This window comes from Lynx canadensis, chromosome F2 (assembly GCF_007474595.2).
Source record: "Lynx canadensis isolate LIC74 chromosome F2, mLynCan4.pri.v2, whole genome shotgun sequence".
Taxonomy (NCBI): domain Eukaryota; kingdom Metazoa; phylum Chordata; class Mammalia; order Carnivora; family Felidae; genus Lynx; species Lynx canadensis.
Window position 1 is genome coordinate 52,696,708 of NC_044320.2, and position 25,540 is coordinate 52,722,247.

Below are 25,540 nucleotides of genomic sequence, written 5' to 3' on the forward strand. Positions count from 1 at the left end.
TGTCTTATCCTTTCCTCCTGGACCCAGAGTACTAGTCTCACCATATTCCTTCCAGGTTGAAAACAGAAGCTCCAGAGAGCAAGCAGAAATATGCAGGTCTACTTAGGGCCTGGGCTGGGAATTGGCAAACAGTTACTTCTACTCATTCTACTGACTAAAGCAAGTCACATGACTGAACCCAAAATTAAAGAGAAGGAAACATGCGGAGCCCATAAAGATAAGAGGAAGAGAGTAAATATTTCAACAATAAAATAATCAAATATAGTTAAATATAAAACACACTGCAGCAGTTTCTCTTAACAAATACTTGAGATGTCCATCAAAGAAAAACATTCTATAAAATGGAGTGTTTTCATATAATAAGCAACCTCTATAACCATTTTAAAAAGTATTCTTTCTGTGGGTTCTGTTAACAAACAATTCTTAAATAGAATAAAAGAAATGTGTGAGCAGTGAAATAAGAATTACAGCAACAGATCTTCAATCCACTTATATTCTGTTCCCGGAGGGGGATTTTGGTGGGGAACACTCCCAGAAAAGAGAGAAAGCATGTGTTCCTTCTTACAATCTGCTTGTTAATATGATAAATGTTTTCTGCTAGCAGTAGATTCATTTTCTTCCGTATGCTTTTATCAGAACATACCTGGTTTTCAAAGACTGATATGGTGAACAAACCTATAATCTAGAAATGCATTGGCCGTGGCTCCCTAGAAAGCATCCCCAAAGCAGCATAACTATATAAACATGTCTTAGCCTCCTATAGCTGCTATAACAAACACTACAGACTGAGTGGCTTAAACAACAGATACTTATTTTCTCACAGCTCTGGAGGCCAGAAGTCCATGACCATTGGTGCCAGCAGATACAGCATTTGCTGAGAGCTCTCTTCCTGACTTGTAGTTGGCCTCCCTTTGCTGGGTTCTCACATGACTTTTCGTCAATGTGTACATGCAGATAGAGTTCTCTGGTATCTCATCTTATAAGGACACTAATCCTACTGAATCAGATCCACCATTTTGACTTCATTTCACCTTAATTGGTTCCTCAGAGGACTCATCTCCAAATATAGCTATACTGAGGGCTGGCTTCAACATGTGAATTTGAAGAAGACATTCAGTCTATAACAGATCATAAAATTAAGATCCTTCCTGACTTAAAATGTTCTTCCTTTCTTAGTAAGGCATTTATATACTTCATTTGTTAACCTAACTCAGATTGCCCTCAAGTGAGGGGACAAAGGGCTTGGGAATCATACTGGGAGATCTGAACATCTTGCTTCACCTGTGCCTCTTTGGTATTGAATAACTATTAATAAAGCATAGCCTAAGATCTTCATTTTGTGTATTTATGACTTGACAAAAGACTCCTCTCATTCTCTCCAGTGTGTACAGTGCTTCAAGAACAATGGAGGATTTTTAAATTTTTTTTAATGTTTATCTATTTTTGAGAGACAGAGTGTAAGCGGGGGAAGGGGCAGAGAGAGAGACACACATAGAAACCGAAGCAGTCTCCAGTCTCTGAGCTGTCAGCACAGAGCCCAACGCATGGCTCAATCTCATGACCTTAGCCCAAGCCGGACGCTTAACTGCCTGAGCCACCTAGGCTCAGTGCCCCTATTTTTAAATAAAACAAAGAAAATGATGAATAATAACATAAATTGCTTATCATATTTAGTCAGCTGTTTAAAGATATTCAAATTTACTAAGGAGTAAGATCTAACATCAAAATTCAACTTCCCACAGGGGTGCCTGGGTGGCTCACTTGGTTAGGCGACTGACTTTGGCTCAGGTCATGATCTCACAGTTTGTGAGTTCAAGCCCCGTGTCAGGTTCTGTGCTGACAGCTCAGAGCCTGGAGCCTACTTCAGATTCTGTTCTCCCCCTCTCTCTACTCCTCCCCTGCTCACGCTCTGTGTCTCCCTCTGTCTCTCAATAATAATAAATAAATGTTAAAAAAAAGTTTTTTTTAATTCAACTTCCCACAGAATGCTTGTACAGAAAGGGCCTAGAAGAATTAATTTTATTAATCTTAAATTAACAAAATTAAATTTATAATTTAAAAATATAGTGTCTAGCACATAAAAGTTAAAAGGAAATAAAAATTAAAACAGATATAATTGAAAAATAATGAAAAACAGACTGAGAAAGAATCATAATGGAAATAATAATCTTTGTTTTTAATTAGATTTTATAATGCATGGCATGATCTAAGCCCCTCCATCCACAAAATGACAGGGTTACAATTGTGTTTGTTACATTTATTCTCACCAACTGTGATATTTTGGCAAGTGCTAGTATCATAGCCAAGTATTAATTAATAAATCGTAATTCTCACTGTGGGATGCATTTCTTGACACATACACTAATTCCTAAGAAAAATATAAAAAATGTAAAATCTTTTCAAATCTGTAAGCTGGAACTTCTAATGATAATTTCTACAATATGTTCCATAATGTGAAGGTCTCCCAAAGTCTTTGTATTTATGGGTAGAAGGATGCAAAGCTCTTGTTGATGAAAAATTCTGGTCTCTGCCACAGGTGGCATTTATACAGATCAGCACATCAAACTAAAAATAGAAGTTTGTCTTTTAAACTGTCAAAATAGAGTGACAATTTTTCTCTTATTTTTGATAATATAAGCATATGACCCTTGCTCAGTACAACGTTTAGGATATTTTCCCCTACATTTTAAATATTCACTGGACAATTCAGTCCTGAGATATTTTTAATCTAGCCCCTGAAAATTCTTATTGGGTCATATTAACATACACAAATTACAATATAGTAATTTATACTTCAAGTTTTATATTTTTTTAATCTAACCCCCTAGAGAATCATTCTTTTCTTGAAACATTTTCTCAAAACATCATTCACCATAGCTCAATGTACTAACATAAAACCCATTTTATGAATTGCTTAGTTCAGAATTCTCTTCCCACATGCTTCCTCCAATTCACATCCTTTGTAAGAATATTAGTTTGTTTGTTTGTTTGTTTGTTTTTTTTGAGAGAGAGAGAGAGAGAGACTGAGCACGTGTGTGCACAAGCAGAGGAGGGGCAAAAGGGGAGGGAGAGAGAGGATCTCAAGCAGACTCTACGCCCAGCGCAGAGTCTAATGTGGGGCTCGATCTCACAACTGTGGGATCATGACCTGAGACTGAATCAAAAGTCAGACACTTAACCGACTGAGCCACCCAGAATATAAGCTTTTTGAATCCACAGACAATCAAACAAAACTGTGTAACTTCTTGCCTATATCCCCAAAACTAATAAATTGTGCAAATAATGAGCTCACCTTATATAGACCTTTAAAGTGATCTAGAATTTACTTTTGCTTATTTACTAAAATTGCAATGTATATATGCCACTTAAAATATTTTTTTTAAGTGCAAGCAAAATCAAGGTATAGACGTAATTTTGCTTTGTTTAACATTCGGGTACAAAATCTAACTTGCTCTGATACAGAAGGAGACCACTTGGCTTGAGGGATGTGACTCAGAAATGCAACTCTGCTGGGGCGCCTGGGTGGCGCAGTCGGTTAAGCGTCCGACTTCAGCCAGGTCACGATCTCGCGGTCCGGGAGTTCGAGCCCCGCGTCAGGCTCTGGGCTGATGGCTCAGAGCCTGGAGCCTGTTTCTGATTCTGTGTCTCCCTCTCTCTCTGCTCCTCCCCCGTTCATGCTCTGTCTCTCTCTGTCCCAAAAATAAATAAACGTTGAAAAAAAATTAAAAAAAAAAAAAAAGAAATGCAACTCTGCTCTATGATTATCAATGGTAATAAGATAGGCTCCTGTTGAAGAATGTTTTTAACCCATAACAAGTGTATTACTTCCTAACAATCCACAGTGAGCCTGTAATTTATTTACCAAAAAACATTGATTTATATGCAAAAACCCCTTTACATCACAAAAAAATAAATAGCAATCAAATTTAAAGAGTACTTTCCCTTCCCAGTTAGTTCCAAAAAATAGCTCCAGTCTGAACCCAAGCCCCTCCTAGATACTTTGAAGACTCTATTGAAGAGTAGCCCCACAAGTGCTTCTCTCTATAACCCTGATAAAATAATGTAATCTCAGACCCTTTGCCTCTGAGAACAATAAGAGCCGGTTTTCTGGCAGAGCTGTTATTTTCCTTGAAACTCTACTTCCTGAATCCAAAAATATAAAGTAGCATCTCCTCTGCCAATAAACTTCAATTTTAAAGGGTAACAAAGTGAGTTTGTCTAAGTAAAAATTGTTGCTAATTCATTGAAATTATAATTCTAGCTGTTTAAAAATGTAAATTGGGTGATAATATAATAAATCATCAATGAAGAAGTATCCTATATTTTAATGCCAGCCTGTGGAATCTGGGTACCACGGCCACTAAAGCACTTAAGATAAAATTTATTCTGATCTAGGGATATTCCTGGAAGCAACATAATACAAAACAAAAGGGAGAAATGTTAACACTTTTCATTGCTCTTCATTCACTTTTTTGTGGACTTTTAAAAATAATTTTTATATGTCTCTTTGATATATCATATGGAGATTTTTAGTTGCAAATTCTCAGTGAAAGAAAATATTTGGATAAGGTGGTTGGGAATCTCTTCCCCTTTATGATCCAGTGTGCATCAAGAAGAATTTTCTTAGCCCCAGACAGAGGACGGAATAAGAAGCAACAGGAATCAAGAGAGGTAAAGCAATGGAATGGAATAAAAATAAACAATGCTTTGAAGAAATGTTTTGGATTCGAAGAAGGGAACTATAAATTTATATAGTGGATTTCAACTCATTTTTCATATACACAAAGTATTTTTAAGAAGAAATACTATTTGGTTTGATGTTTCCATTTAGCTTTACCTAATTTCCAAAATTCTAATAGAATATTAAAACAGTTAAAAGAAACAAGCATCATGTGTCATCATTACATGTTGACTTAATACAAATATTTATGTGTATATTCCTAATTAGCAATACTTGTGTTTAATGACATATTAATATCATTAAATTATATACATTGAATATTTAAATAACTCCTCCCTTTGAGATATAAATAATATATACAGTAATATTTACCTCTTATGTACCTCATCTTGATACATATTTATATCTCAAAGGGGAAAACTAAGGGGAATTAAGGAATTATTACAGGTGAAAGAAATAGGATGGGAAAAGATCTTTAAAGGATTATTTACAGGCTTAGAAATTTACCAAATCAAAAGCATTTACAACCCTGACAAAGCAAAATTCAAATTCTGATTGAAATAAACCACTTAAGATCATCTTACAATTTTTACTACTCCCAGAAGATGGAAAAATCCAGTATGATCATCAATCGATTTTTTACAGTTTTTTGCATGTAGCATTTGAGGAAACTTCATCAAAATCATGTTTCTGAGTTTATTATTTCAACAAGAAGGAATGATTCCACAAGGTTTTTTTTTATTAAATAATGTACTTATAGTATGATAATTTATGTCTAGTTCATTAAGCAGGTGTTCTGGGCAAGATAATATAGGGGAAATGGCAAATATGACACACTGTTTTCCATTAACCCCTCTGGCACGGACAGTCTGAAACTCCCCTCTGAAGACTAATCCATTTTGCTTAATGCTTACCATTTTCAGATCCTAGCTCTGGGTGCCAGAAAGGTTTTATGTTTGAAGTACAAGAAAAGTATGTGGCAATTTTGAGCACCTAGTTAGTTAAACCATATGACAATCAATTGATAAAAGCCAAAAGCATCAAAAGTACAAAGGTTCTTTGTACAGCTGGTATACACCAAACCAGGGTGCTTTATACTCTGTCATTGGAGCAGATGCTATAAATTCCTTTTCATCAAATTAAAGGAAAGATTTAAAAAAAAAAAAAAATGACTGCTATTACATTTCAGAAGGCTCCTGAACTCCCACTTACATTCACTTCAGAGACTATTATTTTTAAAAAGTGGGATTAAAACAAAGAAAGATAATGAATATGATTATCACAATATCTAAACTAGGGGTTACAGGATCACAAACTTCCTCCCCTCTGTGGCCCAATTTAGCTCACAAATTTGCTTTATCACTTTGGATTTAAAGGGATTTGCACATTGTACATGAGCTACAGTTTGCCATAATTTCCACCAATCTTGCTATAATGATTCCTAATCTGCTTTATTCATTTATTTGATCTGCTTAATTCTCGTAGGCAATTTAAATTCCATGTAAACATTCATCTCCCAAAGTTAGGGTCTGCTTTCTCCTTTGGTTTTATTTTTTCTAGGATTCAATATTGCAGAATTTAGTATTGTTCATAGTTAGAGGCACTGTAGTCTCAGATTACCTAGATTCAAATCTGAATCAACTTCTATTTGGCTAATTACTTAACCTCTCAAAACCTCACTTTTCATCTTGGAATGGCAATCATATTATCTGCAGCAATATCTACCTCCTATATGCCAGATTAACGACCAGTGCCAGCTTCACAGGCATGCAACCTACGTACAGAGGCCGACACTCAGAAGGGCTACATGCTTGGGTAAGCATTCTATTTTCTCTGGCTTTAAATTCCTGAGCATTTTTGAACAAAGAGCCTAGCATTTTCACTTACTAGGCCCTGCAAATCATAGACCCAATTGTGCTAACCATAGAGACTGAACTCTTAACCATTTAGTTATAGAGCTTTCTCCATATTACATCTTAAAATAGATCAGTGTGATATCAAAATAAACTTACAATGATATGTAAAGATCCACTTCCCATGACTCATTTTTTTCTTTTTATTGGTTCCATTTTCTCAGTTGTATTTTTCTCATTTATATATTGACTCAAAATTATTGACATTTTTATTCTATAACATTTGGAAATATTTAACGAATTCCTTTGAGTTGCCAGATTGAACAAATAAAAATACAGGATGCACAGTTATATTTGGATTTCAGATAAACAGTAACTTTTTATAAATACATTCCATGTAATACAGTAAAACCTTGGATTGTGAGTAACTTTCTCTGTGAGTGTTTCACAAGATGAACAAACATTTCTAAAAAATTTAACATGATAAATGAGTGATGTCTTGCAATTCGAGTAGTACATGATGCCAAACCTCACATAATCACACCTGAGCCAATGGTTCTTGAAATTCACTTTGATATCTAAGGGCTTTGGATTATAAGCATGTTTCTGGAACAAATTATACTTACAATCCAAGGTTTTACTGTATTTGGGAAACACTTGTGTAAAAAAACAATTTAACCTGCATCAGAATTAATAAAAAATGATATTGCATTACATTTAATCAACAATGACGGGAAAATTCTGGAATATTACACCAGATTTTAAAGGAAAAAAACACATGAAAATGAAGAATTATGTGGATATACACAAAGAGATCTAAAAAAAGAGATAAAGTTATACTAATATGCATTCTTGAAAATACTGACCAGTTCATTATGCCCCATAAAATATTTATGCATGTGCTTCTACAAATAGAGGGGGTACTGTTTTACTATTAGTCTCCAGGGTACACATCAGTGGTCAGATTACTATCTCCCCATGTTTTAAGCAGAAGAATTAGACATATGCTCTTAGACTTATGAACTTAGACTTCCTGTTTATATCTTCTAACTAGCCATTTTGCCTTTCTCCATGAGCAAGGAATATGTTTACTATTTATCTCAACTACATTAAATAAGGAAAGTCACAGCCTCCTATTTTTTTTTAAAAAATCTAAAGTATGTCCGCAAATCTCCAAGGTATATAAGACTGATGTATCAAGAAAGTAATGGAAATCAAGGCTTCAAATTTTGGCTTCACATGATTGTGGATGGTTCTAATTCCACAAAGCCTTGGGAAGACAGCCAAGATGAAATGACAGGTCTCTCATCTTTTAATCTAGATCTACAAAAGCAAAATGAAGCAGCTAATTACTGAAATTATTCAAGGTATTCAGCCAAATGTCCCCAAATAATCTGAATTTATCAATGGAAATGTTTTCCTATAAACACTGGTTAATATCTTTCTAAAAATATTGTATTACCTTAATTTCTAGAGATGTTACACAAGTAATTCAAACATGACATATAGTTCCTTCCACTTACTCCCCAGAGTTAAAAATAAGTTATCTCAAGTCCATATTACAATTTGATTAAGTAAACTGTCATTATATGAATACTCTAAGTTGCCTAAAATGGAAAAAAAAAGTCAAATTTTGGAGTGCCTGGGTAGCTCAGTTGGTTAAGCATCCTACTGGCTCAGGTCATGATCCCATGGTTCATCAGTTGAAGCCCCGCATCAGGCTCTCTGTTGTCAGCACAGAGCCCTCTTTGGATCCTCTGTCCCCCTCTCTCTGCCTCTCCCCTGGTCGCGCGCTCTCTCTCTCTCTCTCTCTCTCCCAAAAATAAATACAATAAACATTAAAATATTTTAAATGACCACCTTCCCACTGTTTCCTCACACAGTTGAGATAGAGAGAGAAAGTAAGCTTTCTGGTATGTCTTCTTAAAAAACCACTAATCCTATGATCTCACCTAAACCTAATCACCTCCCAAAGGCCCTGCCTCCAGACACGATCATATCACACTCGGGTTAGGATTTCAACATATAAATTCTGAAGGAGCAATTCAATCCACTGCACTAAAGTTTATACTGTGAAACAGAACAGAAACAGCTTTAAAATGATAGGAAAATGTTTTGCACATTTTTCACAACATAGCCCCTAAGTCAAAGATGTACGTACATGCAAGAAAACAGAGCAGCTCCTTTCTAAATCCCTGTAAAGCTTTTTGTGGTTAAGACAGAAAGTTATTTCTCTAACCTTTACTCCACAAAGCCAACCTATCCTTCTTCTCTCCCTAATAATTTTCACTATCAATATTTTCCATGTAAAACCATCAAATCCAGAAAACACCTGCCGAGATCTTAGAAAACACCTTCCAGTGTCCTAATACATATTGACAGGTACATTCTAAGAAACAGATCTTACAGTGGTTAAAAGCCTACATTCCAGGGGTGCCTGGGTGGCTCAGTCAGTTGAGCATCTGACTTTGGCTGAGGTCATGATCTCACAGTTTGTGGGTTCGAGTCCCACGTCGGGCTCTGTGCTGACAGCTCAGAGCCTGAAGCATGCTTCAGATTCTGTGTCTCCTTCTCTCTCTGCTCTCTCTGTCTCTCTCTCTTTCCCCCTCCCTACCTCTCTCCCTCCTTCCTCCTCAAAAATGAGTAAATATTAAAACAAACAAAGAAAAGCCTACATTCCTGAATTGGCCTGCCAAGGTGTAGAGCCAAGCTCTACCACTTATGACTGTGTGAAAAGTAGTATGTCAGTTCTCCCCCATGTAAAATAGGAAGTAACTGTAGTAACAGCAGTGTTGATTTGTAGGACTGTGAGGATTCAATGAGTTAAAGTGTCTAAAGTGTATAGAACAATGCCTGTACACGGTAAATAAATCTACTGGTTCATACAGGCATCATCTGCAAAGGCTGTGAAGATTATGTCCTATGTCCAAGTCCCATCCAGAGATACTAAATTAAAAACACCTAGGTAGGGTCTAGGACTGTATGTTAGTAAAATCAAGGTGCTGGTGGCTAGTACTGTTTGGGAATTGTTCGTGTATTCTCCAAACAAGAAGCTTATTCAGGGCTTAGTGAAACAGATAACACTTGTAGCAGTGTTTGTTGTTATTTCTTTACTATATTTACACTTAAAATTGGATAGGAAAAGCATACAGACATTCAACTGTAGTAAAGTGCATGTAATAGTATTTAACTACTGTATCATTAAACAGAGCAGAATCCATCACAAAAAAAAATCAAACCAAAATAAAAGTTCACAATATAAACAATGTAGTTTTATTCAAATTTCGCCAAAAGAAATAAATGTAGCTTTAGAAAGAACATGGGAAAACAAGGGATAAAGAGCACTCAAAATACTAAAATGAGAGGAAATTGTTGAAATGAGCAGAAATTCTCAAAAAAAGTACATGGAAATGGTTAAATAAAGCATTGTACAACTAAATAAAAAGATTCTATGTAATTGTCAAAATCAATACTAGATTAGTATATACATTAATGAAAACATAAAATAAAGTTGTACAAAGGAATATTTTTTTCAAACCGTGATTCCACAACCCTATACTATGCTATGCTCCCCACAGGTGTAGCTATCATTTGTCACCATACACTATTACAACACCACTGACTAGATTTTCTATGTCCATACCTTGCAGCCCCATGACTTGTTCATTCCATAGCTGGAAGCCTGTATAAAGTAATCTGTTATATAAAGTTATATTTCATTTTCACACATATAATAACTATCATGGTAAAACCAGAATATAAAAATAAACAAAAATAAATAACCTCTTATTATACTACCACTCAGAAGGAATTTACACTGAACTTTGTTTGTATTTATGTACATAGATGTATGTATTTATGTTTATATTTATATACATATATGTATTTGTCTGTATATGTATACTTACATATATACACTTAAAATATCTTCTGCACTAGTATCATGGTATCCTCATTTGATCTATTGTCACACTTACAAACTCATGTTTCCTCCACTATGTAACTAAAAAGATTATTAAAATATATAAATCTGATTATACTACTCCACTGTTTAAAATACTTCAGTATCTTCTCATATCTCTGAGGATCAAGTCTTAAATCCTTAACATGTCTACAAGGCCACCTGTGCTCAAGTTATGTCTATTTTACTACTTCCTCCTTCTCTAACTACTTTATAATCATACTTACTCTACTTGGTTAAGTCTCTAGATGTGGCACAATTTTTCTTCCTTTCAGGACTGTAGAACTAACCTCCAAGACCTTACCTACCTGCTCCTTTCCTATCCCTAGATAAGTTACTCATTTTTCAACTCTGTGATATTTTCAACTGAATGGAAATAATGGTTCTAATACTTAAAAAGAGGCAGCAGAATTTCAACTGTTTTTTTTTTCTCAAAACCCAAAATAATAGATTAGGCATGGCACTTTGTGAGATTAACGATGAATAAAACAATCCCAACCTCCAGACATGAAGGGAAAAGTAAGCAGAATAAACATTTATAAAGCATTCAATATGTTCTATACACTTTACAGACAAAATCTCATGTAATTACCAAACAACCTACAAAAATATATATTTACTCTGTTTTGCAAATGAAGAAAGTAAAGGTCAAAGAGATTACAAAAGATTCTTAACATCAGAATGGATTTGAACCCAGCAATGTCTAAATCCAAGACATGTACTTTTTCCATCATTCCCAGAACCACAGCTCAGCATCTTATAGTCCACAAATAACTCTAACACAAAGCACAATATAACTGCCGTGACAATAAAAGGTGTTGTGGTGGTGCTTGGAAAGAAGTATCTTGTAGGGGCACCTGGGTGGTTCAGTTGGTTAAGCTGTTAAGCGTCTGATTTTAGCTCGGGTCATGATCTCCTGGTTCATGGGTTCAGGCCTGGTGTCGTGCTCTTGCTGACAACTCAGAGCCAGGAAACTGCTTTGGATTCTGTGTCTCCCTCTCTCTCTCTCTGCCCCTCCCCCCCTCACTGTCTCTTTCTCTCTCTCTCTCTCAAAAATAAATAAACATTTTTAAAACAAGAAAGAAGTATCTTTCATTAGAACTTTAATTGGTTGTTAAAAAACAATGTTAGAGAGGCACAGAAGAGGAATCAAGAAACCTTCCCAAAGGAGGTGGTATTTGAATTGGACCTTATATATCAAGATTTTGAAATGATTCAGAAAACATTTAGAAATTAATCATAAGTAGCCAACCCCAAAAGGATAATATTAGAAACAAAGGACCATAAAACGTAACATTTTACACTTTGATAGGTTTCATACATCCTACCCAGTCCTCCTATACAACATTCCAATTTTCACAGATGATTGGCAGAGAAGGTAAAAGGAAAAGTAGTTAATCAAATTCTTATAGCCTAAGATCTAATAAGTCCCTGAGAAGTTTCCTTGGGGAGATGGAGTATAGACTGTCTGTATGTCATATCTACTGAGGACAGAAAGCTGCACTTAAGTAAGATGGTAGCAATGAATGATAATGTTAAGGTAAATGAAAACTAAGGATAGGCTAGACTGCCACATATTGATATAGACTGAAAAGAGAGGCTGAGGAGTATCTTTGTTATTCTGAATTAAAATTCTATAACTTCTGGGAACTCCTGGGTGGCTCAGTCTGTTAAGTGTCCCACTCTTGGTTTCAGCTCAGGTCATGATCTCATGGTTCATGAGTTCAAGCCCTGCGTCAGGCTCTACCCTGACAGTGTGGAGCCTGGCTGGGATTCTCTCTCCCTCTCTCTCTGCCCCTCCCTGGCTTGCACTCTTTCTCTCTCAAAATAAATAAAACTTAAAAAGAAAAACAGTTTTAAAAATTCTGATACCAAGAGTATATCTAAATACACATGGTTTTTGTAGACTTTTTAAAGAGAGATCAATAATAAATGTTCTTATAAAAAGATTCTAGAGATACGGAACAAGTAAATTTAGGTAGATCATGAATACAAAATAAATTATGCTTCCAGAAACATTTTCTCAGCTATGTCCTAGAATAAAAGATACGTGGAAATCCTGCTACTTATTTGAATAATAGATGCAGGTTCTACCTGAGAATTTCTTAAAGAGAAATAACTATTAATAATTGTACAAAAAACTTATTTGACAGAAATACATATATAGCTAATTCTAACAAATTATCTTTCCCATATTCACAAGTGAAAAATAACGTTCTGATTGGTTAATTACTATATATACCTCAATAACTATTTTGTTTTTATTGAGTTGAGAAAAACTGGCTATGAATATACCTTGCAATTTAAATCTTCCATGTTAGTAGAAAAAGAAACAGGGAACATCTACATCCCCTAGACTCCACAGGCAGGAACACAATAGTAATTAGTAAACTAGCAATATGGTAAAGTCATATTCCTTGTCCTGTCAAACCTTTAATTAAATAAAAACTGAAGTCATTTCAAGTGACTGAAATTGACAAAGGTATCTTTCTATGAAGAGATTATCTAATTATCTGAATAAGCTGATAATGCAGACTACTCATCTCCTCCCTGCTCAGGGGACCAGACCTGGGTGCTCCTTTTGAAGACAAGGTTCTTCTCCAAGGTGGCCAAATGACTGGCTCCTCTTTGAACTCAGCCATCAGTTCAAAGTTTACTTCTTCAGAGAAGTACCACCTTATATAGAATACTACCCGAATACACACACACACACACACACACACACACACACACACACACACTTATAATGCTCTACTATGTTAGCATATTTTATTAAGTCAGGGTTCTCAAAGTATATAATCAAAGAACTTCTTGGGGACCATCAGACTTTCTCAAGGGGACTGAAATTCAGGTATATTTTCATAACAATATTAAGATATTATTTTGTCTTTTAAACTCTCATTCCCCATGACTGTACAAAGTATTAAAGTTCAGACTCCATTTAGCAACTAACCTTCAATTTATAAGCATCTTTTTATGTTATAAAACACACGTTTTATTTATTCAAGATATGCTAACATACATGCTCTTAAAAACTTTAACTGCTACATGTAGACCCATGTATGTAACATACAAAATGTACATACTTGAAATGTTCACATACATATCCAAATACATATGCATGTGTGCATAAACACATGAACATTTAAGGTTCTTTAAAGAATGTAGAAAGCATATTAAGAATTTTGAGTGAATTCAGATAATAGTAGGATGAACCACATGAAGTTGCCAATACTAGACTATGTCTGACCTACAAAAACTGATGTTTATTATGATTCAACAGTAAGAAAAAAGCTTATAGGAAGAAAAGTTAATGGGAAAAGTTTACCTTTTCATATAAATGAGTATATCCATTATAATCAAACCTACTGTCCACGTCTTTTTTCCCCAAGAATTTAACCTTGGACAGGTAGTTCAATCAAACATCTGCCATAAGACCTTAAAACAAATGTTGATGGAAAATCAGCAGTCTTTTCAGCCAATGGGACAGGTGTACCAAGAAGAGCAAGGTAGTTAGTTCTATCAGCTCAGGAAATAGATTGATCCCAAAGGTAATGAAAGGGAGTCTTGACCATCTGCAGTTCCCAAGAAGATAAATAAATCAGATTCAGATGTCTGCTGCAACTCCGGATATGATCAGAATGTCCCTTAATTCTTTATAGCATGGAACACTGGCATATAAGATACTGTTGCCAACTGGCACAAACTGCTCTATTTGGCAGTCAGTCAAGAGAAAGAAGAGGGTTTTTTCCCCCTTACATGTCTTCAATGATGCTTTTATTTTAGAAAATAAAATAAGCAAGGAAGGGTAAGTATTATTTGCATGTTAAAGGGCATGATGTAAATATTATTAGTTAAAATAATGAAGTGTTGCATTTAAGATAGAATATCCTATTTGGGGATCATTTCAACATGCATGGGTATGTGGGAAGTGCCCTATTTCTAATATTTCTCTCCATGGGAAGACTTCATTAGCTGCAAAAACCCTGCCCTAGCTCAACTCCCTCTCTGACATTTCACCCAATTATGGGTTTGAAAGGAGAACTGCACGAGAATAAATCTTGCTTCTGGTCTTCAAAGTGAGATGCTTTCAGGAAACACATATCCCAATCTGCTTCTCCATGCCACCAATTTTTTTAAGTTTATTTATTTTATTTTACAAGGGAGAGGGCATCAGAGGGGAAAGGGCAGAGAGAGAGAGAGAGAGAGAGAGAAAGAGAGAGAGGATCCCAAGCAGGCAGGCTCTGAGCCGTCAGTGCAGAGCCTTACATAGGGCTTGATCTCATGAACAGTGAGATAATTACCTGAGCCAAAATCAAGAGTCGGAGGCTTAACTGCTTGACCGACTGAGCCACCCAGGCACCCCTCCATGCCACCACGCCACTCTTCCCTGAGTGGCTAGGGAAAGGTCTGCTCTGGTCCAGCCTTGTTGTTTAGCTATGCTACTTCTCGGGTTCAGTATTGCCCATAAATATATAACTTCCACAAAAATAAAGGTGAATATTCTGACCTCCGTGCACTAACCTTTTCATATTATTTCTCAATTGGCTCGTGATCTCAATAGAGAAGAAAAATATTAAGGGCCCCAAGGACCTCAACATTTTGACATAATCAATTTCACTGGAAAGAAACACTCATTTACAAGTCAATTTTTTGAGCACTATTTTGTCTTGAATCTGTACAGGCTTGGAATTAAAGAGGTTGCTGGCCATCACCTTGCACTGCTGCCCAGTGAGCCTGGGAAAAAAGAAAATTAGGAAACCGCTGGCTTACAGATGTTAAACAGTGACTTGCTTCCTCTTCTCCTTTCTAACAGATAAACTGAGGACCTACCTATCTTCTGACAAACAAGCAAACAAATAGGCTAAAACAAACAAAAAACCCATAGAGCTATCCTGCCTTTTCACACCAGGTGAATTCTAATAGATTAATACAAATAAAGGTTGCTGAAATCTGTCTACAATGCCTGGGGCCACCAAACTATAGTGAGAAAACCGAATGCATCCAGGAAAATTGCAGCCAAGACTAGAGTTACAAGAACACAAAACTTCCCTTTACTTCATTTTGCTATTGTAAGACAGTTATGAAGAGTAACTTTGTTCAAATTAAACAGCACTCTATTTTTACATAAGATAGATGATCATAATAGTCGATGACACTTTTTAAGGGAAATGCTGCTGGAAAAATTACAAAGCGAAGCAGGCCTAAACAGCTGCATCTGTTGGACTGGGTCTTTGCAGCTGCACAGAACCCAGGATAAATGACAAGCAATTCTTCTCACTCATTCCTCTATTATTTCTAAATCTTCAGGCTCATATTTCATACTTCAATGTCATATTATTCTTCTTATTGAGCTGCCAGGGCAAAAAAAGATAATTTCACTAAAGATGATAAAATAAAGGGGGCGGACTCTGTCATAGGTATGAGAGAGAGAGAGAGAGAGAAATGTCATCTGATTTTAATCCCTGGTTAAAGAAGTATTTTGAAGAGTTTTACCTGGGTCAGCATGTGACCTCTGGAAGAGATAACAGAAGTAAGGTTTCATAACCAAAAAATGAATTGAGAGGTCACATTAACACTGTCAAAGCAGTAAGGTCATATTATAAAAGTGGCACTGCTGTTTCCAGAGTTCCTCATTTCCAAAAATTAAGCAATAAAACGGACCATAGTCAAATGAACCTGTCTACAAACAGCAGACAACCCTCACTACAACATAAACTCCTGGAATGCAAGTACCATTATCTGTAAAATAAAGCTGTGAGAATTGCTGAAATTTAAGGTTTTTTTAACTATAAGATTTTCTGTGTCTATTATCTATGTTTATTGTAAGGGAAACAGATGGGTAACAGGCACTTCTGCTGAAGGAGATGTGAAAGAAAACAAAAAGTCAGTACTAATGACAGCTAAATGTTTTATAGAAGAAGGAAATCTACTTATTCTGCTTTTGATTCTGTGCTATTTCTTTTAAGTGATTATACTATTAGCTGTTGATTCTAAAACACTCATTTTCATTGCTTTTCTTTAAATGTGGCAATTAAAAGATCCATTTTTTAAAAAGCATTTATTATTTTTCCTTATTAGAAAATTGCTAAGTGTTCATTGTTTGAAATATAAAAATTCACAAAAAGAAAATAAAAATGATCTATAATTCTATCATCTAGACATAACCATAGTTTACATTTTCTATATAAGAATGTATGTGAAATGTGAAATAAGTTCCCAGATACTGGCTTATCAAGTAGTACTGAAGAGCTTTAAGAATCAGTCCCTGTTTAGAACCAATCAACTACATATTCTCAGTGGTCAAATTGAAACTGGTACCACGAGAATAAAAAATAACTTTCAAACGAGTAATTACTGAGGTCCAAGAACCCATACTGGGAAAACTGGTATAGTGAGGGAAGAAAAAAATTAACTCCTACCCTACAATTTGCTGAGCAGAATGGACCAAGAAATTGAGTGCCCCAATTAAGAGAGTTCCACTTATTCATTACCTTACTAAACGGCATGCCTGCTTAATTGGAATAATCAGCAAGACAGAGACTTAGTTCAGTGCATTTGAATGAGTCCTAATAATAGTTAACTGGCTTGCCCATCTCATTTAAGTGGAACACCTGGTGTTATCTCTCAGCCCTGTTTCCAGGAGTTGGCTCTACGATATTTACTAACATAAATGTCTATGGGGCAAGGTTTTTATTGTTTCCTTACTGCTACACCTTAGGGATTGCTAAAAAAGTTTTATCAGTTTCCTCACAGACCTTTATCAAGTAACTGCACATCTGACACTGAAAATCCAGAGTGGTAGGCTGAGGATAATGACACACTTGGAGGTTTACTAAAAAGTATATTCCTAAAGAGAGTACGTTCAATTTTATGAAGTACCTATTTTGCAGCCTTATAATTATATATTTATGTCACAGTCAGCTATCACAGTAAAATTTCATTGATAAGAATAAGGAAACATAAAATGTCAACTTCATATGAGTTTAGTTCAAATTATACAATAAATTTTAACTGCTGGAAAACAGATTCTCTCCTAAACCTGCTTCTTTAGACAAATAACCATTAAGATTACTGTTCTGGTGGGGATAAACAGTGTAGAAATTTCATTCAATTCAAATCTTACAATCTAAAAATTTTTTTTAATTTATCTCAATACCATGATCTGAAAAGTCCTTAGTATTTTTATGATTGAAGTACAAAATACATGAAGGCATACTGGTACCTAATAATCACTGAAAGATATGCAGCACTCAATCACTTTTTAATATCCCACAAATAGTTTTTTGGCAAGATGGTGAACTAATGCAGACAGACTACTGGCTCTCTCACCTAAATCTAACCTAGTGAAGTGACAGAATCAACAAAGAAAATGTTGGATCTGAGAAATTAATTGTCAACTTTTAGTAAATTGTTATTTGTGTCCCTTTGTTGGGAAATGGCAGTCTGGAGTGGAGTTCAAAAAGGAAAACTTCTAATTATGTTCTTTTCCTTCTCCACATTGCACTGAACTGCACATTGCTCAATGCACTAATACTATGAGCCATGAACACACAAGTACAACAGGTAATAATACCAGGATAGTTGTCATAGATGGGGTTTTTCTGAGGCAGATGCTGAGGTAGACTTTCAGGTACAATGCATTTATTAGAGACCAATACTTAAGAAGAAGGATAAAGCAGGCTTTGACAGGAGAAGTTAAAATATGATACAGGCCTAACACACTTTAGACTTAACGAGCAGATAGTCTGGGAGCAAGTTTTATATCCTGCAACAAGATGAAATGGCCAGGAATTTACATACCCCTGACTTGCTCATTAACAGCTGTGAATTTCTCTAGAAAAAGCACAAACTGGTTGAGGCAGCTCTGTGCTTCTGATGAAGACCAGGAAGGAGCAGAACACTGAAGGCTCACCATACTCCTAACAGTTGGACAGTATGTCCTTCCTTCAAGTGAGGTCTGAATGGTACGTCTCATGTCTACCACAGTGGTCTAGCGGTCAACGAGGATGATGAGTAGATAACAGTATCTTCAGGGAGACAGACCCATAGTCACTTAGCTCTTCTAATTTGATCCTTATTCTTTATACTCGGAGGATTAAATTATCATAGTTAAAAAAGATTTGGAAAAGAAAAGTATAGATCAATTTCACTAAAGATTATGAAAGCAACAATTATAAATAATATATTAGTAAATCAAATATGTGTGTCTATGTATTTCATTTTTGTGAATGAACGCTAAGTGTTAGAACTATTGGTACACAATAACCAAGTGACTTATCCGGCATTTCCCCATGATGGCTATCTAGGCTCCCCAGTGATGCGAAATTCATGTGGCAGTCGTATTTCTTGTGGGGTGATTCCTCAAAGTATTAAGTTAACAGCAAAGCTTAAAAACATAAGTAAATAAACAGATAACTCTAGGAGCTGCTTGGCTATAATAGACTTACTGTTTGTATTTTACAGTGGTTTTAAATGTCTATGACATGTAGTTACTTGCAGTTTTGCTTGCTGTGCACAGATTTGAAAAAATACACATGGCAAACAGGCAAGTGTGATAAGCTGATGGCCAAAAATCACCACACAATGAGGTTGTAGTAGTAGTCAGAATATTTGGAATTGTAAATATTTATTCATATTGGAAATCTTTGCAAACATAATTTGTTTATATAACATGTAAAATGGTTTGGAAATAAAACCCACTGTGAGAGTGGCTATAGAAGTGAAAAATATTTGATAAGGCCAAAGAGAGCAGTGATTATAAACCATAAAATAGTAGTCCTGTGAAGAAATTACATGTTGTCTTAGTGTTCACATGCTGGGGTTACTGAGGAGCCCTCAAGATATGTTCCTTTGTGTCAAAACCTATTCCATTACTGGCCTATTTGACGAGGAAAGTCATAGGTTTTGAGGCACAGGATTTGAGGACAGATTTCTTCAACCACTGCCACTGTACGATCTTGTTCAACTTACCGAGCCTTCTTCAGTTTCAAGTTCCTTATTTGTAAAACTGTTAAGTAGCATACATTTAGAATTTTATGATTACTAAATTAGGTAATCAATGTTACCCCACATATCCCTATCCATGCCACTTCCTCCTGCTCCCCAATCACTTGCAAAATTGTATTCTTTACTTGATCATACTGCAATTATACTATTACTATTTATTTATTTATGTGTATTATTTCAATGTCTTCCTAGATATATCTTAGCCAATTCTGAGCAAATTTTTTCAAGTTCTTAGATTATTACCATTTAATAGAAAAGGAGGTATAGAAAGATAAGAGTCTTAGCAAAACTCAGCAGTATATTATGTAAGGAAAAAAATATCTAAAATCTGCATCTAAATCCAGTAGAGCTAAAATTATACCTCAAAAGTCTAAGGAAAGCTTTTTAGTGAAGGATTATTGAGAAATTAATATTTCTAATGACTCCATTAGATTCATGAAATGTAGGATGTTTGCATTCTGTTATAATTTTAGGAGAGTAGCATGAAATAAATCATTTTAATAATTTGAAATTCACTTTCATATGTAAAATAGGCCCAAAGACAGAATACCGAATCCAGTTTTATTTACCTTAAAAGACCCAGAAAATGTATCAGCTATATCTAAGCTGAAGCACTGAGTGTAAAACTAACAAAGTCTGTACAACAAAACAGCAATAAAATTTTCTTTTCTCATCAAAGATTGAGTTATTAATGATTAATGTTAAATATAAATTAAAATTGTCTTTGCATTTATATGTCAGTGTATTTCTTCTTTACTTCTTAATAAGCTGTCACTTGAAGTTATTCCAAAATAAATAGCAAATGGACCCCCAGTATTAGAATAATGAGACAGCAATCCAACTTTCTAGGCAAATATATAACACCATTTTCCAATAACAGAAGAAGCCTAAAGAGCAATGGAAATAGATTTCCCTAGCAATATGTGTCACTCAAATCCATTATTAATTTTGTGCCTTACCCAGCACATAGGGGTGTAGTTAAGATTAGAGCTCATTGGATAATTTAAAATTCATAAAGTTTCCTGAGCTTCTCAGAGTAAGGTGCTCTATAAATATTAAATAGTAATAATCATGATAATGATGAAATTATTATTCTAATCTTCATCTTGCACATGCTGTAAGTAATTCTCAGCCACTTTATCATTTGCCTGTGTGCACGTACACACAGCCAGCGAGGTTTTGGGGGGTATGGAATTCCCTTTGAAATCAATGGGAGCTCTGCAATCAATTCAACTCAGCAGGGGACTGAGGGAGGTAGAGAAGAAAGAAAAATTGCAGTGTAACACTGAATAAAATCAAAGCAAACAGAAAAAAATAATACAGTTCAATGGTTTCAAAATTAAGAATAAATGAGGCAAGGCTGCTGGTTTTAATTAAAAGAAATAAAATTGTAAATATTATTTTATAGGAAAAAATAAGTATACAAATAATAAATTTTAAAAAAATTTAAAACATCCATGCAATTTCTTGTATAAGAAATGAAAACTCTCCATTCTTTTAAATAAGACCCAAATATGTTCATTTATGTTTCTTGGAAGTTCCTAAACCTTATTTTGGATTTGAAAATATCTCTTCTGTATCATATTTTAAAATCCTCTTTGTGTCTGCTAAAATTGTTTGCTGTAATAGTCCTGCAAAGAAGGTAATAGATTATATTTAAAAAGACAGCCTTCTGCATTACTGAGAACTACATCAGCACCTGTGGCCAGGAAAATCATAAAAATGGATGCCTTCAGAAAAGATGTGATAAAATTTATTTCTTTACAATTAGAATAGCAGAAACTACAATTAGGGTCATGTTTAATATTGAAAACCTGTACAAGATGCAGGGATGCTATCTTTATGAACTGCTATTTATACAGCTTAAAAGCTGTCTCTTCCCTAATTTTATCTTCAGATCCATATTTAGCTTAGAGATGGAAACCATATTTATAGAAACAATCTTCTTCAGATTCTTTAAGAGGCCACAAACCAACACCTACAAATTTATAGTTTACTCAGCCAGCCTGTAACCATGGAAACAGATTGACCATTTACACAGAGCTAGCCCTTGCAAATTCAACCCTGCCTCCCTGTCTTGAAAACTGCTAACAATGTAATCTGATTACTTTGTCTAAGAATGCATTATCATTCAACCAACCAACCACTCAAGAATGTATATTAAAAAGTTCTTGTTACATTATTGTATAAAGAGGCTTAAAACATGTCTAACACAAAAGTTTAACAAGATCCTTTCTTACAGAATCTTCTTTTATTGGAGAAAGATGCTGCATCAATAAGATTCTTGATTATGTGCCATCTGCCCGTATTATTCTCCACTTATTTTATCCCACACTTTGTTGTTCTGTGCATCTTCAAACCTGCAACTCTGCCATGCACATGTCCTTTATAACACTGACTTCACATCATCCTCAGCCTCCATGTAAATGTGTGAAGAATGACTACTGACAATTCTTTAAGAGATGAGACACATCATGAGTCTTTGCTGTTAAACAGTGACAATTACTTATTTTTATTTGGTATCATCATTATAAATAACCATAGGATTACACTTGCTACTTTGGTATATCTTAGAGTTAAAATGAAGTCTCACACATATAAATATTGAATCTCCTAACAGTCCTGACAGAAAGAGATCATCATTGCTGCCTGAACAGAGAGAGTTCAAGTGAATTTCAAAAGAATTCAAATATCTTATGCAAGATAAAAGTACATAAATAAATATAAAGTTAGTTTATAGCAGAGTCAAGATTCACTTTGATCTTTTGACTCTAACCATGTCTTTCACTCTACCTAAAATTATTTAATTCCCAGATAATATCCTAAGACAAACTAAACTTTTCTAATTAATCATACTTTGAAAAAATCAAAGTTTTTCTGTACATCTACCTCTCACCATACGTCATTTATTTTTCTCATATGGCCCGTGATGATTATAAAATTTTTTATTATGGCAAAAGCTATGTGATCACATATCAAAGGTTAAAAGATCGTACTAACAAATATCACATGTTTCTTTTTATTGTTACAATCTCCTGCTGAGATAAAATGTATATAAAAAAAAAATCCTCAACACTTTCTGCCCATGATAAAAAGGTATAATTGACATATTGGAAAAATTAATTACTTAATATTTCTACATACTATAAATCGAGTGCTGTTTTTTTCACTATTTCAAAAATCACAAAACATAAATAGATGAATGAAGAGTAATATACTTGCTCCAGTTTTTATTGGAGAGCATTAAAAATTAAATTTGTTGTTTATAATGAAGATGGAATTCAGGAAAGTATTGCCTGAGGCATTTAAAAAAATACACCAAAAATAAAATCCCTTTAGTATCCCCTCAACTATTATTTATTTCTATATGCAGTGAAACAAAATTCTCTATTACCCTGCCATATTTCTTATATAATTTATCACACTTTATGATTCTCATCTGTTTCTATGTAACTCCTGAAAGGTGCAGAGCATAACTTATTCAGCATATACATAAAATCACAGCACAGGTCATGGCACTTACTTGACAACAGATGTAAAAATAAATGAATGATATAATTTATTAATATGTCATAAGTGTTAGCCAAGGCCAAAGATGCCCATGAGGTTGAGATTACAGGTGACCCTTAGAAAACATGGGTTTGAACTGTGTGAGTCCACTTATATGAGAATTTCTACAGTACAGTACTGTAAGTATATTTTCTATAAAATCTTTTTTCTTAATTTTCTTTAATTTTTTAAATTTATTTTTGAGAGAGAGAGACAGAGTGAGAGTGGGGCAGGGGAAGAGAGAGAGGGAGACACAGAATCTGAAGCAGGCTCCAGGCTCTGAGCTGTTAGTACAGAGCTGGATGCAGAGCTCAAACTCATGAATCGCAAGATCATGACCTCAACCAAAGTCCGACGCTTAACTGACTGAGCCACCCAGGCACCCCTATATTATCTTCTTAATACCATTTTCTTTTATCTAGCTTTATTGTAAAAATACAGTTTATAATAGATACAGTATACATAAAGCATGTTTATGTTATTGGTAAACCTTCCAGTCAACAGCAGGCTATTAATAGTTAAGTTTGGGGAGAGTCAAAGGTTATATATACACATTTTGACTATGTAGAGAATCAGTGCCCCCATCCCCCATGTTGTTCAAGGGTCAACTGTACTTCAAAGTCTATAACAGATTACACACATTTATGTATATAGATTACATATACACAGAGTATATGAACATAACTATATTTAACATGAGGAAAAAACATCTCCCTTGATATCACCTAAGTAAATAAATTTTTATTGGAATATTAATTCCAGACTTTTTAATTTTTTTGATGTTTTGTTTATTTTTGAGAGAAAGAGAGACTGTGTGTGAGTGGGGGAGGGGCAGAGAGAGGGAGACACAGAATCCAAAGCAGGCTCCAGGCTCTGAGGTATCAGCACAGAGCCCGGCGTGGGGCTCAAATTCACAAGCTCATGACTTGGGCTGAAGTCAGATGCTCAACCAGCTGAGCCACCCAAGTGCTCCCAGACTTTTTAAAATAAAGTTGAAAGTTGAGAAATGTAAGAATTTCAGAACTCTATAGGCATAACATTGGAAGTTATTTACAATTCTGATTGATATTAAGCCAGTGGTAAACCAATCCCACATGTGAAATGAGTCAAACTCTTTTAAAACATTAAAAGTGTATTAAAGGAGAGGAAACGGTACTAAATAGTTCATGCTGCTCTACAAGATTTAATTTTTCACAGTGGGAAAAATTTATTTCCTCCAGGAGAGCGACTTACTTGTCAAGGCTCACTATATTATCAGATATATTTGTATTGGACCTAAGCCTAGAAATATGGTTTCAGAACTTAAGTTTATAGAAACTGCCTCATATGTCTCCTTGTATATCCACGGCCCTTTACAGAGGCTCTTAAAAAAAAAAAACTACTTTTACTGCCTATTATGTAAAACCAAAATAGATATTTAAAAAGATATTAAATTGTTTAGAACACTTTCATTAGTTAAAAAGAAATTTTTTTTATGATTTTTATGTTTAATATCATATTAGTTTTCTATCACTGTATAACATTACCACAAATGTAGCACTTATAAAACCATTTCTTATTTTGCTGCTGTAAAGGTCACAAGTTTGAGTGGGTTTCACTGGGTTCACTGTTTAGGGTCTCAAAGGCCAAAATCAAGGTGTCAGCTGACTGGCTCATATCTAGAAATTCTGGACAAAATCAACTCCCAGGTTCATGCAGACTGTTGGCAAAATCTTGTTACATGTGGTTGTAGGACTGAAGTACCCATTTCTTGGTGGCTATCAAGGAGAAGAAGGAGTGTCTCTCAGCTTTTAGAAGATATATTTCCCTCTTGCCATATAATGTGATAACATATTCATGGAAATAATACCAAAAGATGAAAGTCATGGGACCCATTTTAAAATTCTGATTACCACAAATATGTTATTAAAATCTCAGTAGTTAAAAGAGCAAATGATAAAAAAATAACTATATTAATATATGCTGGTTTTAAACAATAACAGGTTTAGTTTAAAAATAAAACCCAGAGGTGCCTGGGTGGCTCTTGATTTTGGCTCAGGTCATGATCTCATGGTTCATGAGTTCAAGTCCTGTGTTGGGCTCTGCACTGACAGTACCAAAACTGCTTAGGATTCTGTCCCTCTCTCTGCCCCTCCACTGCTCGCTCTCTCTCTCTCTCTCTCTCTCTCTCAAAATAAATAAATAAATAAACATTTTAAAAAATTAACCCAAATGAAAACAAAAAGCTATTAACAGTAATTTTAATGATGTGCAAAATTTCAACGTACAACAATACACATACAACATAACAATTGTAATGGATTTATACTAAAGATAAAGATTAAAGATATTGATCTACATAGCTAATAATCTAAATAAACCATCAGAACAGTAACCCATAAGACAAATATTGTAGATAAAAGCATAAAAGTAAAAATGATTTCACCACATTAATTTTTTAAATTATTGGAAAGTGTGAGTTATATTTAACACTAACCATGCCAAGAT